The sequence below is a fragment of the Hyperolius riggenbachi genome, chromosome 7 (genome assembly GCF_040937935.1).
Source record: "Hyperolius riggenbachi isolate aHypRig1 chromosome 7, aHypRig1.pri, whole genome shotgun sequence".
NCBI lineage: Eukaryota > Metazoa > Chordata > Amphibia > Anura > Hyperoliidae > Hyperolius > Hyperolius riggenbachi.
In genome coordinates, this window is record NC_090652.1 from 85,269,089 (window position 1) to 85,286,452 (window position 17,364).

General features: G+C 46.2%; 1 protein-coding gene across 6 annotated transcripts in view; it reads left to right on the top strand.

Moving 5' to 3' along the window:
• SBK1 (SH3 domain binding kinase 1) overlaps window positions 1–17,364 on the top strand; it is a 163,568-nt gene that overhangs the window by 100,579 nt on the left and 45,625 nt on the right. Inside the window, exon 1 of one of the 6 annotated variants that reach the window (XM_068244195.1) lies at window positions 5,682–5,821. The exons of 3 other annotated variants lie outside the window; for them this stretch is intronic. The gene's annotated coding sequence lies outside the window, so the exon portion shown is untranslated. Of the gene's footprint in view, window positions 1–5,681; window positions 5,822–17,364 lie in introns of those variants that run through there. 2 more of the 6 variants (XM_068244197.1, XM_068244199.1) reach the window with 2 other exon arrangements.

Genomic DNA, 17,364 nt, shown 5'->3' on the forward strand with positions numbered 1-17,364 from the left:
GCTGCCGCTGCCCCCCGGACCATCAGGACACCATCCGCTCTGCAGGCAGGATCAGCTGTTTGGTGAGCCCACGTGCAGCATGGATCTTAGCTGCACGGAGCTCCGCTGACCTGCTGCCGCTGCCCCCCGGACCATCAGGACACCATCCGCTCTGCAGGCAGGATCAGCTGTTTGGTGAGCCCACGTGCAGCATGGATCTTAGCTGCACGGAGCTCCGCTGACCTGCTGCCGCTGCCCCCGGACCATCAGGACACCATCCGCTCTGCAGGCAGGATCAGCTGTTTGGTGAGCCCACGTGCAGCATGGATCTCAGCTGCACGGAGCTCCGCTGACCTGCCGCCGCTGCCCCCCCGGACCATCGGGACACCATCCGCTCTGCAGGCAGGATCAGCTGTTTGGGAGCCTACTGTATGTTCTCCGGGTCTGCCTTGCTGCGGGGCCTCTGCCCGTCCCCACCGACGCTGGCCCTGCCCTCCCGGGCCCAAGGGTGACCTCCGGGCACTGCTGGCTGCTCCAACACCCGCTGCATTGCCAGACATCTCTGCTCGGCCACCCACGTGGAGATCCCCAGTGCGAGAGTGGCTCCGCTGGCCACTCCAGAGGCAGTCTCCGCCGACTCCAGCCTGGTGGGCCACCCACGTGGAGGAGCTCCTCTCCTCTGAGCTCTCCCGCAGGCCAGGCCTCCCTCGGTGAGGCCACTGCCATGGAGATCACCCCCACATTCAGCCCTCAATCTGCGGCCATGTCTGATCACCCCACTAGGTCCCCTCTGCCTGCAACCAGGTCCCCTCTGCCTGCAACCATCATCTAATGGACTCTGGACCTGACCAGCCCAGACCGGGCACCAAGCCTTTTCCTTTACACTCTTTCACTTTACACAGCTCTCTCAGTTGCTTTCTCACTTTCGCTCTCTCTACTTTCGTGGACAAATCGGTGCACCTGTCTTGTTGGGAGCGTGTCGCTGTGTAGCGTCCAGTGCCGAAGATGGCAGCGCTCATATCAGCTCTCAGGCTGCTCCTCCAGTCCCACTCTTTTCTGTCCCTGCTATCAATGTATTTGCTGTGCTGTGTTTTGTATTTACGTTAAATGTACGTGTGTGCTGTAATGCCCTGTTTTGCTTTTTATTTTTGCTTTTATATTTTATACGTATGACCCATGCTTGACTGCATGTGATGCTGCACTCTGCTTAATTGTACGCACAAGCTGTAATGTTTTTTTGTCCTATGTATGCTTGTCCTATGTATTTGCCATGCTTAACTGTATGCTATTTCTTGTCTCTTCAACAACGACCCTGTATGTGCCAAAACCAATTCCGGGTACAATCCACCGGTTGTACTTGGCGATAATAAATTCTGATTCTGATTCTGATTCTGATTCTGAAGATCAAGATCGCCACACTTGTTTTATGACCCTTGTGAGATGGGCCCCAAGGCTGTGAACAGCGCCAAGAGGAGGCAAGGGAAGGGGTGTGACCACTGGGGACCCCAGGGCTGGTTCTAGTAACAATGGGGCCCCAGGGCAAAATGAACCTAGAGCCCCCCCCCCCCCCCCTTACAGACACCCACCTTCTCGGACCATAAAGCAACCTTAGTGACCCTTTGTTGCAGCTATAGTTCCCCACAGGGCCCCTGAGCCAGCTGTGCCCCCTCCTCGATCACCCCCCAACTTAACTATGCTCCCCAGGGCCTGTGCAATCTCTTTGACAGATTTGAAACTCGCCTTTCCCAGTGGGCATGCTCCTCTGTGAGATGCTACTCTTTCAAAGATGTGGCAGGGGGCACAATTAAGTTGGTCAGGAGTCACCTTGAGGGGCCCCAATAGGCTCTGGGGCTCTAGGGCAATTGCCCCCTTTGTCTCTATGGTAGCACCGGCCCTGGGAGGCCCTATCAAAGTTTTGCTGGGGAGCTCCATGAAATATAGTTACGCCACTGCCACAGAGGTAATCTGCCAAAGGTGCTGGAAGGGGAATTGCCAGTAAAAAGGGCCTGGGCTCGGAGGCCAAAAAGAAAAAGAGATAAAGGTCTGGTCTCTGAAATGTTGGATGTCAATGAAATGAATGATTCTTTGCAAGTGCTTCATAATTTTGCTGGCTTACTGAAAGTGTGGAAAATGTGTGCCATTTGCGAGTCCCAGCTGGCAGGATTCATAACGACATTCTCTGTGGGTTGGGTGATGAAATTACCATTTCAGGCATTGTTTTTTTTCATTGAATATGCGTGTCATAAAATATTATTTTAAGCTAATTATACATTCAAAAAGATTTGTAATTCCCCTGCATTTTATAACAGGAAAATGCCTGTTGTATGATTTCATAGACATCTCATCTTTAATAACCTGCATATGCCTGCCGGGCTCCCAGTGAGTCCAGAACACTCCCCTCCCCCTTTAGTCACATGAGTATGCAGGAAGGGGTGGAGTAATTGTTTTGTTAGCTGAAGCCACGCCTACCTACTGACAGAAAGGTGAAACATGGTGGTCAAACTGTAGTAGGGAGGCTTGAGAATGTCTTGGAAGGAGAGAGATTGAGCAGACGGCTTATGGTTGATGAGGAAAAGATAAAGATCTATGAATTAGTACAGTAGGTATGTTTCCTTTTTTATTTTACAAATTTCTCTTAATGCATAATTCATTCCAAATAGTTTTCTATTTAATGTATATAGAAAAAAGATTGGACTTGAACAGTCAAAATTCGGAATCAGGTTTGTTGCAATTTTTTTTTAAAAGATCTATTCTCCAATCCAATAATAGCGATTGGGAGAAAATGATCAGAAATAATTGATCACCACCATAAATGGGATGAAGAATTTTAACCAGTCCAATGACTTCAGATGGCATCAATCCGATAGACCAATTGGCCGCTGGCAGGGAAACCGATAGATAACATGATTGTTTTCCGTTGGCAATGACAATTTCAACCAATTTAGAAGGTATTATTAGATCAGGAGGTCAATCATCCATGAAAATTGTATCGTTAATGGGCACTGTAGGCACATTCCCAGATCCCTATACCCATATGAGTTCATATCACAGCTTCCTGTTGCCCCTTGTTTTTCTGGGTTTGGAGAACATCATCTTTAATTTTATCACATCATTTTGGCCTGAAGCATCATACGTCAGATTAAACAGGTATGGAATATTGCAGATCCTGTTCAATACACACAGTACTGCTCACAAACGTAAACAGGAACTTCAGTCAACTAGAAAATACCCTATAGGCCTCTCCTGCAGGTGTGATCAGTGATGTCACTTCCTGCAGAGAAACTACTCCAATTTATTCACTTACCAAAAAACCACTGAAATACTCAGCATGGTTTCCCTGCTGTCTCTGGATCTGATACTGCTGCTCAACTACAAGTAACTGACTATTGCATTGGGTACAGCAGGGTCAGGGCTGGTTCACACGGGTGGCAGGTGGCTGCCGCGTCTTCCTGTGACTTCTCGTTTGGGGGCGGCGGTATGGCGATCATCGGCTTCCCTTTGCGATTGGTGTTTTTCATCCCCGCAAGGGGACATGAAGACGTGGCGACTAGGCGACCCTGGATGCCGCATGTGGCTTCTAGGGCCGGCTGAAATTATGTGGTAAATCGGGATCAGAAAGCCGCGTTTGCGCAATCGCCGGTAATCACCGGTAACCATGCAATGCTAAACGCTCCCATTCACTTGAATGGGAGCGTTGAGCCGACGAGTCCCGAATGCTTTGCGGTAAATGCGGCCAAAAGTCAGTGTGAACCAGCCCTTAAGCTGGGCCCTCATCCTCTCTCGGGCACCATAGCTGCTGCTATAGCAATTGCCATGTACCTTATACCATTTGATTAGTAAATAAGAAGGTCCATTTTTTGTTTAGTATCCAACAAGACTTCTGCAGCTCAAAATCCTAGGCTAACACGTAACTATAAGCTGCCACGCTGAGAGAGCTAACAGCAGGCACTGTGGTCAGGGATGCTGCTGCTTGGCATCATTGTGCCCATTAGACAGTATGGATGAGGGGAAGATAGGCAGAGATAAAGCTGAGAGGATTGCAGTCTATATAGCTCTGCTAATCTGTGCTGCAGTAAGTGCCTTAAGGAGAACACAAGGTGAACCTCGGGTCAGAAATCAAATACTCACCTAAGGAGGGGGAAGCTTCTTTCCATGCAGACCTCCGCCGCTGCATGGAACCCTCCTGCACATCAAGGCCGTGCTCTTCTATATACATGTGCGTGCCTGCGCAGTAGGGCGGTCCGCTTTGGGGGGTATGCGCTCTGCAATGGTGGGCCGGAGGACAGCATGAGAGGCTTCTGAAGGATCCAGGGGCTTCCCTCTTCTTAGGTAAGTACTTGACTTTTGACCCAAGGTTTGCCTTGGGTACAATTTAAGGTGTACCCGAGATCAAAAATCGAAATAATCGATACTTACCCGGGGCTTCCTCCAGCCCCATAAACACGTGTGGGTCCCACACCATCCTCCCGCGGTCTGCCGTTCAGCTGTGATCAGCCTCGGTAACAGGCTCAGTCGGATCCAGTCTGGGTCTTCTGCGCATGCACGGGCCTCCGGGGATGACTGCGGCTGAACAGCAGACTGTGGGAGGACAATGTGGGACTTGCACATGCTTATGGGGCTGGAGGAAGCCCCGGGTAAGTATCGATTCTTTAGAAATATCTGATCTCTGATTTCCTTTAAGATGCCCATACACTTATTGATTTTGCCATTCGGTTCCCCCAAAATGTTCGATGCATTGATTTTCAATGGATTTTGACCAAAGATCGATTGAAAATATTGTTTGAATAGGATGGAAAGTGTAGGGCGATCGGGGGTGAGGCAGGATCGTATTGAACAGTGCAATTTTGCGGTTTCCTCGATTTTCACTAGATTACGTGCTGGAAAATGAATGTGCAGTGTGTGGTTGGAATCGATCGCTCAAATTCAAAGTGGAATCGATTGTTTTGCCACATCGATTGGCAATTGACAAATGTATGGCCAGCTTTATGAGGGGGTACTTTGAAAGTGATTTGTTTGAAGTTGGACAATCAAAGAGATTATTCACAGATATAGCCAGCTCTGCCAGTGTGGGCTTGTGCAACCATATTTATGCCTGAAGTTAAGATTTTCAATTAACGCTAACATTTGTACATTTGAGTAGCATAAGCTAACAGAGGAAAATGTCAGAAACAATGTTCCTTTATAAAGCTGGCAAAAGTGGCCTTTCTCTTGGTCTGTTCCTGTCAGAAGTAGACTTGCTTTATCTTCTGCATGTGGATGTTTGCTGAATGTAATGGACCTGCAGTGGTTTGGATGTGGATAGGAAAGTTTCATAATGCCCACCATTCTCAGTGGAGAGGTCTGTGGCAGACAAAAGTCTTTGATTCCAAGGCTGTGAAGTCGGTACAAAAATTCCCTAACTCCAACTCCTCAGTTTATGAAACCACCAACTCTAGGTACCCAAAACTGCTCCGACTCTGACTCCACAGTCCTTGCAGGGGTATGGACTATGGAGTGGGTACAAAAGTCACCTGACTCTGACTCCTCAGTTTATGTAACCACCTACTCCAAATACCCCAAAATTGCTCCGACTCTTCGACTCCAACTCCATAGCCCTGTTTGATTCACAATTGAGTCCATACTGCACCAACTGCCTGTTTAAAATAGGACTACACTTCCCATGAGCCCTATCAGAAACCGTTATCCGTCAATACCCAACTGACCTCACTGAATTAAAAAGGCCATTGCCAAGCTGTAGATCTGATGGTCAACACGTGAAATAACAACTCGCTCTCGCTGTCATTTCAATACAGGGAAGGCAGCCATCTGCAAAAAGTATAAAAAAAATAACAGGCAAGCTAAAGTACAATATCTTCAATTCACTTTTCAGATATATAGGTAAAATAATCATTTACATTTCGACTGGAGTAGTTTAAATCAGTCTCAAACTTGTAATATCCAATTTCAAGGACAACAGGTGAAAACGTATGCTCGTACCATTCCTTATTTAGATACAATCTTAAATGTAAAAAACTTTAGGCGTTAGTCTAATTGAGGGCACCTCTAGTTTGTAAGAAATAGGGGACCCAGCAGAAAACACTTTCCAAACCACCAACCGAATAGGTTTAGTAAAGTTGTTCTCGAAGGCCGGGGGTCCTAGTGTGCAATATTAGCGTCAGTGTTGTGTTAGCGGCCATTGGCCTATGAGGTTTCTGGGTCCCCTCAGCTAGACTAGCGCCAAGCCAGGGCTGTGTAGTGGGTGAAAAAATCATCCGGAGTTTATGAAACCTCCTACTCCAGGTACCCCAAGTTGCTCCGACTCCACAGCCATTGCGCCAAACTTTATTCCATCAGATCAATAATACTGTAAAACTATTTAGCCACAATTTAGCCTGTTGGCGTATGATCTTTCCAACAAGTTCAAGGAAGAGATCAAATTCATTATAACAGTTCCATAAATATTTATTTTTCAACCTATACCCTTCCCACCTTACTAGCCTAACTGTATACCCCTACTCTCTAAAAAAAAAACCATACTTATCTTGAGGGATCTTCAACTTTGTAGACACGTGACCCCACTGTATAGCCGGACATCCATGGAACCTAAAGCCATCCAGAGCGACTTTTACTACAGTTAGTGCTGTCCTAGCGCCTTCATCACCCAGAGCCACCTGGGCCACCTCCTAGTAACCCTCCTGTAGTTAAAGTAAACTTAAATTGGGGAGGAAGGAAAAAGTTAGATACTTCAGTAGTTGTAAGCCTCTGGATGGGCTGGAGGCTTCCCGGATTCACATAGTGACATCTGTTCCAGCGTAGGGCCTCTCTTCATCTTCTGGCCACGCTCCTGGACATGGGTGAGTGTATTCAGACCTTGCACAAGTGCTTTGTTTTAGGCCGGGTTTCCACTGCTGCGAATCCCTGCCGATTCCCCGCCCACGAATTCGGATGGATTACAGCAGTCTACAGAAGTCTATGAGAGCCATCCGAATTCGTGGCCGAGGAAAAATCGGAGGCCCTGCAGCATAATTTCGTCCGTAGCTGTCCGAATCCCATAGCCGTGCATAGCGCGGCTAGAGGGATTCGGCTGCGAGAGGCAACAGTTGTGCCGGCATCGCGTCTCGCAAGACGCGTGCCGCCGCACAAATGGAAACGTAGCCTTACTGAGCATGCATGGACCTTACTCACACATGCTCAGTGCAGATGTACTTGTCCATGGCCAGGCTCTTGGCCAGTTTAAAGGTATACCACAAGAGGGACCCTGCACTGGAACTCTGGGATATAGGAGGATCCTGGATTTCTGAAGTACTGATGTAAATATGTCATTTTGTTTGTTTAGTCACTTCAGGTGTCCTCTAAGACCCAGCTAAACCCAAAACTGAACACAACTATTGATGGTTATGTTGATTATGATACATTATAAAAATTGCCACTGGAATACAATTTTTCATGTTAAAGAGGAGCTGTCAGCCATACTATCTCAGAAAAAACACACATATATAAGTAGATAAATACTTGCTCTGCTTACATAACATATGTATTGCACCATCCACATTATGATTCCTGTGAATTTTATAAAGGAAAAGCAAAGAATCCTATTTTATACAGTTTCCATATTAACTGTGGCTATTTTGAAGCCAATTCTGATGTAATTTCCTCCCTTATTCTGCTCTGCCTGATTTGCCCGCCCTTCACTATAGAAAGTGCATTGTCTCAGCATGAGAAATATTGGCCAATCAGAGAGGAACAGAGGTGTGGGAAGAGAAAACAGGAGGGAAAGAGGCTTCAGCCAATCAGGCTGCATTAGTTAAGTCTGAGGGGAAGTAGAGCAGCAAATAAGGACAACCCAGCATGTCCTGCAACTTGCTTTTTGTGTACCAAATTAGAGTCAGGTAAACTGGGGAATGATCATTTATCAACAAGAGAAGTAATAGTGATTTTATCTTTTCGATTGCCTGGTTAGCATCCTTATTACTTGTTTACCAGATAAAAATAAAGAATTTATTTCGATTTTTTTGCCCGACAGTTACACAATCTGATGTTTAAGTGTGTTTGTTGCAGCTGTGCACCTTGGCATACATTAAAGGACAACTAAAATGAGAGGGAGATGGAGGCTGCCATATTTATTTCCTTTTAAATTATACCAGTTCCCTGGCAATCCTTCTGATCCTCTGCTTCTAATATTTTAGCCATAGACCATGAAAAAATATATGCAGATCAGGTGTTTCTGACTTTATTGTCAGGTCTGACAAGATTAGCTGCATGCTTGTTTCTTGTGTGATTCAGACATTACTGTAGCCAAATAGATCAGCAGGGCTGCCAGGCAACTAGTATTAATTAAAAGTAAATAAATATGGCAGCCTCCTTATTCTTTTCACTTCAGTTGCCCTTTTTAAAAACCTCAAAAAGCAATCTGCAGTGACAGAAAGCTGTAAGCAAGAGGAGGAAAACAGGTTGCTAATTATTACCACTATTCACAGCACATATAGAACCAATAAAGAGTGAATATAGCAGTTGAAGGAGGGCCCTTGATGAGCCCCTTTGGTCCAGGGGCCACCAGTGTGGTAGCTACCTCTGCATCCCCTGTTGCTGGTTATACAGTACAAAGTGTGTAGCAATCATGGAGGATATTTTCTAAGGGAAGGGGGGGGGGGATAATGGAGATAACTACACAGGGGTATAACTACAGTTTATTGGCCCCCCAGCGAAACTTTGATGTGGCTGTCAGGAACCGGCCCGCGGCACGCCTGCGTATACGGTTCCCGACTGCGGGTTTTACCAGATTAAGCGGGGAACAGCCTTATTTAAGCTACAAACAAGGCTGGAACCCCTCAAACACTTCCCACTGCCACCACTAGCGTTGCTAGACACGTTCACTCAGCTATCGAGTGCTCAATACGCAATCTGCGTTTTCGTATTTGGGTCAGCTCTGCGCTTAGGCCAAATACGAGAGCGCCACGCACACACACACCGTTGCAATCTTACACTATAGTGACGCAAAACCACTAACAGTCGTTCCGAACGATACTGTTAGCTACTCGCACTGGTGTTTCGTACGTTGGGTCAGCTGCGCGCTTTAGGCCAACGTATGACAAACGCCCCCACACACAATGCAATTACAATTTCATATGGTAGTGTTGCTCAAGCATACAATTAGGCACGGACTTATACACAGCTATACTGCAGTCTCTTCTAGGCTATGAGTGTTAGTTTAGTACAGCAGAAGTCAAGCTTATTAAATAATGATTTAATATTCCATAAAAACATAGAACAATGCAGAACTTAATATATACAAAAGATTACGAAAAGACAAAGTAAAAATGTTACAAGATAAAAGTTACAAAAATAAGAGGTTACAAAGATAACACACAAAGCGATTTTGCTTACCAAAATAAACGGGGAAATAAACGTACCAGCGTATCGATCTGGCGTTGTTGCGGGGGGTACGCACTTCTGGTCAGGAACCAGGTTAGTTCTAGCCGTGTGAGCTACATCCAAGAACTACAAGTTGTGGCTATCCTAGCTGCGGTTTTATACTATGAAATACGCCTGGAGGCTGCAACTTCCTTGGGGAGGGGAGGAACTACCGTATTTTTCGGACTATAAGACGCACTTTTTCTCCCCCAAAAGTGTGGGGGGGAAGTCAGTGCGTCTTATAGTCCGAATACTACATATTGGGACCTGCACCTCCTTCCCCTGTCCTTCACGTAGCTGCAGGCTGTCCTGTCTGAAAAACATTTTTGTCTGTAATGTCCCCGGGTACTACCGTCTACCGCAAGTACCACAAGTGGAAGTCCGCACAACATACCGTACATGCAGCTATCCTCAGGCTGTCCCCGCTTTCATTACCGCGCTGTCCCCGCTTTCATTACCGCGCTGTCCCCGCTTTCATCACCGCGCTGTCCTCGCTTTCATCACCGCGCTGTCCCAAGCACTTGGATGTCCGTGATGTCCCCGGCCGGTATTACCGATGCGTTCCTAATCAGGAAGTGTCCCGCTCAGCGTTGTCGATAAATGGGCCAATCAGACGAGGGACGCTGGCCCCAACTGCCAATCACGCCGCACACTGCTCCTAGCAACTCTGTTAATAGGATGAGATGGCTAGAGGGCGGGACAGCCTCTCCGTCATTGGGACCAATCATTGTACAGTGCACAGTGGAGAGCGTGCGGCGTGATTGGCAGTTGGGGCCAGCATCCCCGTCTGATTGGCCCATTTATCGGCAATGCTGAGCGGGACACTTCCTGATTAGGAACGCATCGGTAATACCGGCCGGGGACATCACGGACATCCAAGTGCTTGGGACAGCGCGGTGATGAAGGCGGGGACAGAGCGGTGATGAAGGCAGGGACAGCGCGGTGATGAAGGCGGGGACCGCCTGAGGATAGCTGCATGTATGGTATGTTGTGCGGACTTCCACTTGCTGTAGACGACTTCCACCTGTGGTAGATGGTAGTACCCGGGGACATTACAGACAAAAATGTATATAAGGCAGGACAGCCTGAGTATAGCTGCAGCTACGTGAATGTATTTAATACACGGGGACACGCAGACACTAGGACAGGCTGGACACGGAGGACAACAGACACAGGGGGACATTCAGACACTGGAACACAGAGGACAGGGATAGCAGACACTGGGATAACAGACACTGGACATGGAGGAAACAGGACAATCGAGACAGAGGAAGAGGGACAGATGACATGGGGTTAGAGGAAGGGGGAAAGAGGATACAGGAAGACACCAGAGGACACAGGGAGACAATGGACACAAGGGGGACATAAAAGCAGCAGAGGGACAGAGTAGACCACAGGGAAACAAGGAAGGCACAAGGGAGACATAATAATTGTAGGGGGGAAAGTCTATAAGACGCCCCTGCAGCATGGATGCACCAGGCTTAGTATATTATTTTTTTTCCTGGTTTTTGTCCTCTAAACCTAGGTGCGTCTTATGGTCCGGAGCGTCTTATAGTCCGAAAAATACGGTAGTTTTTAATTAAATCTCAGACATAAATAGGATTTCCAGAGATCCACATACATGAAAAGATTTCCCTAGTCCAAGTTACAGGTGACAACCCCATTGTTGACAGTACTTCCTAGCTGATCAAAGATAAGGAGTTTGCACCTCCACCAATAATTCAATTTCCACAGGTAGAAAATGGTATCAAAAGGACTTCACCCCTTCAATAATTTCCAGTAGGCTGTCAAATACATTTCAAACATTCAGGTGTCAGCTTCCCCCTTTCCTCAAGACTCTAGCAGGCTTTCCTTGTGTAATGGGACAATGGCTGACACCAGACTCAAAAGCCATGCCGACCAGCCTATTCTTCCTCAATTGGCAGCTAATTAGCAGTAGACACAGTTTCCCCTGCTGGACAATGGCGCAGAGGTAATGGACATCTACATACAGAATTACATTAGACTTCAGTTTACTCTGGCCAGGTGACCAATTACTCCCAAGCCCAATACACATCTGAGGTTTTACCCAGTACTAGACAGAAACAGGACAGAAATATGTTCTGTTATTATCCTTAACAGCATCAGCACCCCAATATATCACCACACCTCCACCGTTAACTTGGTGCAAAGCAGACGATCTTCCCAGATCATCCTGCCAGCACCTACACTGTTGGTTCTTCTTGACGGGACAGCCCATCCGCATTCCCATGATTGCTCCCCTTCCTATGTTGAATAGTGAAGCTATATTGTTGGAGAACCAAGCTCCATCTCAGCAATTTTCCATTGTCACCAGAAACCCGATGTAACCAACTAAGAGGGTTGTGGTCGGTGACGACCGTGAATACGCGACCATAGAGGTAGTGCTGCAGCTTTTGTAGGGCCCATACAATTGCCAAGCACTCTTTCTCTATGGTGGCGTAGGCTACCTCCCGGGGTAGCAGCTTCCGACTTAAATACAGAATCGGATGTTCTTCCCCAGTCTGGTTTACCTGGCTTAACACAGCACCTAGGCCAAAGGCTGAGGCGTCCGTCTGGACCACAAACCGTCGGCTGAAGTCAAGCTTATTAAATAATGATTTAATATTCCATAAAAACATAGAACAATGCAGAACTTAATATATACAAAAGATTACGAAAAGACAAAGTAAAAATGTTACAAGTTAAAAGTTACACAAATAAGAGGTTACAAAGCCCAATACACATCTGAGGTTTTACCCAGTACTAGACAGAAACAGGACAGAAATATGTTCTGTTATTATCCTTAACAGCATCAGCACCCCAATATATCACCACAGTGGCCCCCCAATGTTCAAACCCTTCCCTTGTCTCCACTTGATGCCCTTCACAGCCTGGGGGCCCATCTCACATAAAACAAGTGTGGCAATCATGATCTTCACACCCATACCAAGTGTAGCCACAAAAACACGTGATCTGAAGTATAGTCCCCTGTATCAGAGTCTCCCCCCCACCTCTTAGCCCACCTGTAATCACAGGAGCTGCTCCCCTATAGTTACACCCCTGCAACTGCATTTAGGATATAGATAAATCATTTTGCCTGTAGATCATCTTCAATCTATGCAGAGATTTTCCAAAATTCTAAATTCTTCAGAAAAGAAGCTCAATGTGCAATCATTTGGTTGTTGAAGTGGTTGCCAGTTTATTGCATCAGTTCAGAGACCAAACGTTGTACCTCCTCTGCTGATAATCGGGCTCATTGTATATGCAGAATGGAGAACTTGGGTACAAGATGACCTCATCTCTGCATATATGATTGAGTGAGCCTGAGTCGCCTGTCACAGGTTCAGAAAATAAGCAGCAGATCATGCTCATCCCATCCAGGCTGGCTCCGACTTTCTTTCTCAGTACTGCCCTACCAAAGTGACAGCTGTAAGGGTGCCCATATTTTATATCCAACCAATTCGATCATCAGGATCAAATCTGGCAGATATTGATGCCGCAGCATTGGCACCCGATCGAACGTTTCAATCTATCTCTGTCCAAGATCGGTGGAAAGGATTAATCGAGCATGCTGCAAAATCCTGTGGTGAGTGTTGCATGCTCACCTGCCACGCCAGCGCAGATCCTCACCTCCTCTGTTGTCCTGCGTCTTTTTGCATTGTCACCATGAGCACCTGTATCATGTGACACTGACACAAGTACTGACATCACTACATGCGCTGGTGGTTGTGGTGGTGGGGGGGCATGTACACTTAAAGAGGAACTCCAGTGAAAATAATGTAATAAAAAAAAGTGCTTCATTTTTACAATAATTATGTATAAATGATTTAGTCAGAGTTTGCTCATTGTAAAATCTTTCCTCTCCCAGATTCACATTCTGACATTTATTACATGGTGACATTGTTACTGTGGGCAGGTTATTTAGCTGTTTCTAGCTGTTAGACAGCTGTAAACAGCCATTTCCTGTCTGTGAACATTGTTACATTGTGGCAGTTTGCCAGGAGTACCGCGGTATTCAGAGCCTTTTGTAGGAGGGGTTTCAGCACAAAATTAGTCACACAGCGCCCCCTGATGGTCTGTTTGTGAAAATCATTCTATTTCTCATGTAAAAGGGGGTATCAGCTACTGATTGGGATAAAGTTCAATTCTTGGTTGGAGTTTCTCTTTAAAGGGCGGCCCAACAGGTGGCTTAGCTAGGATGATTTGTCTGCATGGGCAGGCAATAGAGCCCTCCCTGATTATATTTGATTGGAGAAGGGATTATCTAATGGACAATCTGGTGGCAGATGGTCCTTAAAGCCCCATCTACACGGAGCTATATCGGAGCGATCCGGCGGCTCGATTAGCCGCCGGATCGCCTCTTCCGCATCCCCGCGCGTACCTGCCGCGTCACCGCTCACCCGTGCATGCGTCGCATTCGATCCGCCCTCGTCCCCGCCCGGCGCCGTTTTTTTTTCCACTCGATTCCCTGCCATTGTCCCCTCATGGGGAACGAGCAGGGAATCGGCGGTGAAGAGATCCGACCTGTCGGATCTTATCAGCTGATGCGGCTCGATTGATAAGGCACATCGGAGCCTCATCTACGCGTGTACGTGAGGCTTTACACCTAGCCGAACGCTACAATGCCAATTGGCGTGAACACGGGAGCACAGCCCCAGGACCACTCCACGCCGATTGGCGTGAATGACTGGGGGCGGGGATTGCAGGTGCGCGCGCATCTCCACATGAATGACAGAGCTCCGTGATCAGTCTCCCAGCGGCGATCGCCGCTCGGAGACTGTTAGACAGTGAAACCGCCGTCTATAAACATTGTACAGCACTGTGATCTACCACAGCGCTGTACTGGGCACAGCCGTGTGACACGGCTGTCTCCCTGGGGGACACAGAAGCGATCCGCTGTGATAGGCTGACTGGGGGAGGGAGGAAGGGAAAATTCATTAAAAAAAAAACATTATTTAAAAAAAAAAAAAAGAAGCAAAATATTTGTAAAAAAAAAAAATATATATACATTAGGGGAGCGATCAGAGTCCACCAACAGAAAGCTCTGTTGGTGGGGAGAAAGGGGGGAAAATGTGCTGAGTTTGACGGCCCTGCAGCGAAGCCGTAAAGCTGCAGTGGCCCAATTAGGAGATATTGGCCTGGACACTAGAGGGTTTTAACACCGTGGTCCTCAAGTAGTTGAAGAGGAACTTGAACCCAGGATTGAACTTCATCCCAATCAGTGGCTGATACCCCCTTTCACATGAAAAATCTTTACCTTTTCTCTAACAGCTCATCAGGTACATATATATGGCTGATATTGTGGTGAAACCCCTCCCACAGTGTGATGTCATGACCCTGGTCCTGACAGAAGCAGGAAATTTGGGCGCCTAAGACAAGTGGACAAAAAGCCACCTTTGACTTTCGCGTACGTTGTTGCATTGTTGAAAAATAACAGCTTTTTCCAACTGCCAAGCAAGCGGTATCTCCCTCTGTGCATAGAACTCTCAGTAACAAACATTCCGTACAGATCACCTGGCAGAACTAAAGATGTCACCACCAGTGATACATTTCAGAATGTAAATCAGGGAGAGGAAAGGTTTTACAATGGGCAAACACTGACTAACATAACCCATTCAGGTTCCGTCGTTTTCACGTGAGAAATGTTCACCTCCCATTAATTAGCCTATAACTTTATCACTACTTATCACAATGAACTGATCTATATCTTGTTTTTTCCGCCACCAATTAGGCTTTCTTTAGGGGGTACATTTTGCTAAGAGCCACTTTACTGTAAATGCATTTTAACAGGAAGAATAAGAAAAAAATGGAAAAATTCATTATTTCTCAGTTTTCAGCCATTATAGTTTTAAAATTATACATGCCTCCATAATTAAAACTCACGTATTGTATTTGCCCATATGTCCCGGTTATTACACCGTTAAACTTATGTCCCTATCACAATGTATGGCGACAATATTTTATTTGGAAATAAAGGTGCATTTTTTCCATTTTGTATCTATCACTATTAACAAGTTTAAAATAAAAAAAAAATAGAGATATTTCATCTTTACATTGATATTTAAAAAGTTTAGACCCTTAGGTAAATATTTACATGTTGTTTTTTTTTTATTGTAATGTTTTTGTTTTTTTTATAGTAAACATTTTATTTGGGTAGTTTTGGGAGGGTGGGAGGTAAACAATAGATTTATAATGTAAATGTGTGTTAATTTCTATTTTTTTTTACATTCAGTTGTAGTATTACTTTTTGGCCACAAGATGGTGGCCATGAGTTTGTTTACATGACGTCACTCTAAGCGTAACACACGCTTAGAGCGACGCATGGGGGAGGTGACAGCCAGAAAAAGCGAAGCTTCCGAGAGAAGCTGTCGCTTTTTCTGCGGGTGAGAGGAATCAATGATCGGGCACCATAGCCCGATACATTGATTCCGTGGCTACCGAATCCGCGGCCGGGAGTGCGCGTGCACGCGCGCGATCGGCCGCGGGAGCACGCGGTAGCGCGCATGGTTCCTGGACGTAGTTTCTATGTCCAGGAACCAAAATAGGTTAAACAATATTAATAATATTTATCCATTGTGTTATTTTCACTACAGTTCCTCTTTAATGGTCTTGCATGCTATTAACCGCATGTATCAAAATATCAGAAGGAAGAACTATCCTAGAGAATGCAGGGTGCCCATAGCAGCCAATCACCCTTTGTTCACTGACCAGCACCCTAGATAAGCTGCGAACATCAGCTACGCTTGCTTTCACTTTAATTTTCACCAGATTTTAGCAGCCTACATTCTAGGAACTAAGGACTCATACACCCGCTCAACGTGTGTTGCCGTTGACGATCGGTGCTTGATCGAGGGTGACACTTCTGTGTTAAATGCGCTGTGCAGACTAACTTCTCAGTTACAGCTGAAAAGCGTAAACTGTTCACTGGAGAGGGGAGGAGGGATGAGGGAGCAACGCATGATTGAGCATGTAAGAGCCTTAAAGTGGGATTGTCACCATAAAAATTTCAACAGCAACTGGTCTGAGTGTATTAAGTGATAAAGATGATAATCCTGCATTCAAAACTTTTTCTGCTGTTATGATTTGGAGTTTTCACATACCTTAGGAGCACTGGCTCTTTAGTAGTCAGTGCCATTCAGTTGCATGCTGGGGGTTCTTTTTATCTATAATATATTCCTCCTCTTCTCTTTATTTCCCTGCCTAGCTGAAACATACTCCTCTGCTCACTTGTGTTTACAAACAAGGCTGAGGTGACTGAAGGAGAAAAGAAAAAAAGTAAAGGGCAGAAATGACATCAGTATTTAGCCTCAAACTGTGGGCAGAAGACATGGTTCCCACCAGGAACATAATTCTCTTCATTTACTATATAAAATTCACTAAAATCAAAACATGGACAGTACAATACATGTGTTATGTAAGTAGATCGAGTATTTATCTACTTATATATGTGTTTTTTCCCCTGGCATAGTATGGCTAATCCTCCTGCTTTAAAGGGAATCCAAGTTGAGAACGATATGGAGGCTGCCGTATTTATTTCCTTTTAAACAATGCAAGTTACCTGGCTGTCCCCCTGGTCCTGTGTCTCTAAAGGTGCCCATACATCAGACAATGTATGGGCAGATCGACCAGGAGACAGTTCTCTGTCTGATCAAAATTAATTGGAGATAGATGTGTCAGCTGCCCATACACCGTAAGCCAATTCCTGATCGATTTTAGTATGAAATCTCTCTCGAATCGGTCTTGTGACGCCGCATCAGCACCTCGCTATCCCCAGTGCTGTCTTCCCTAATGTAAAATATAACCTCGCATGCCTTGTGCAGTATACGTTACCTGTTGGTGTCCACCCCTGGCTCAGCGATGGAGGATGAAGCACGGAGCCAGTGGCAGACACTAACAGGTAAAGTATACTGCACGGGGCACCGGGGGGGGGGGCACATTTTAAATTGGGGGGATCGTGCCGTGGGTTCTGTCCCATTGGTCGTTTGTCCCATTGCC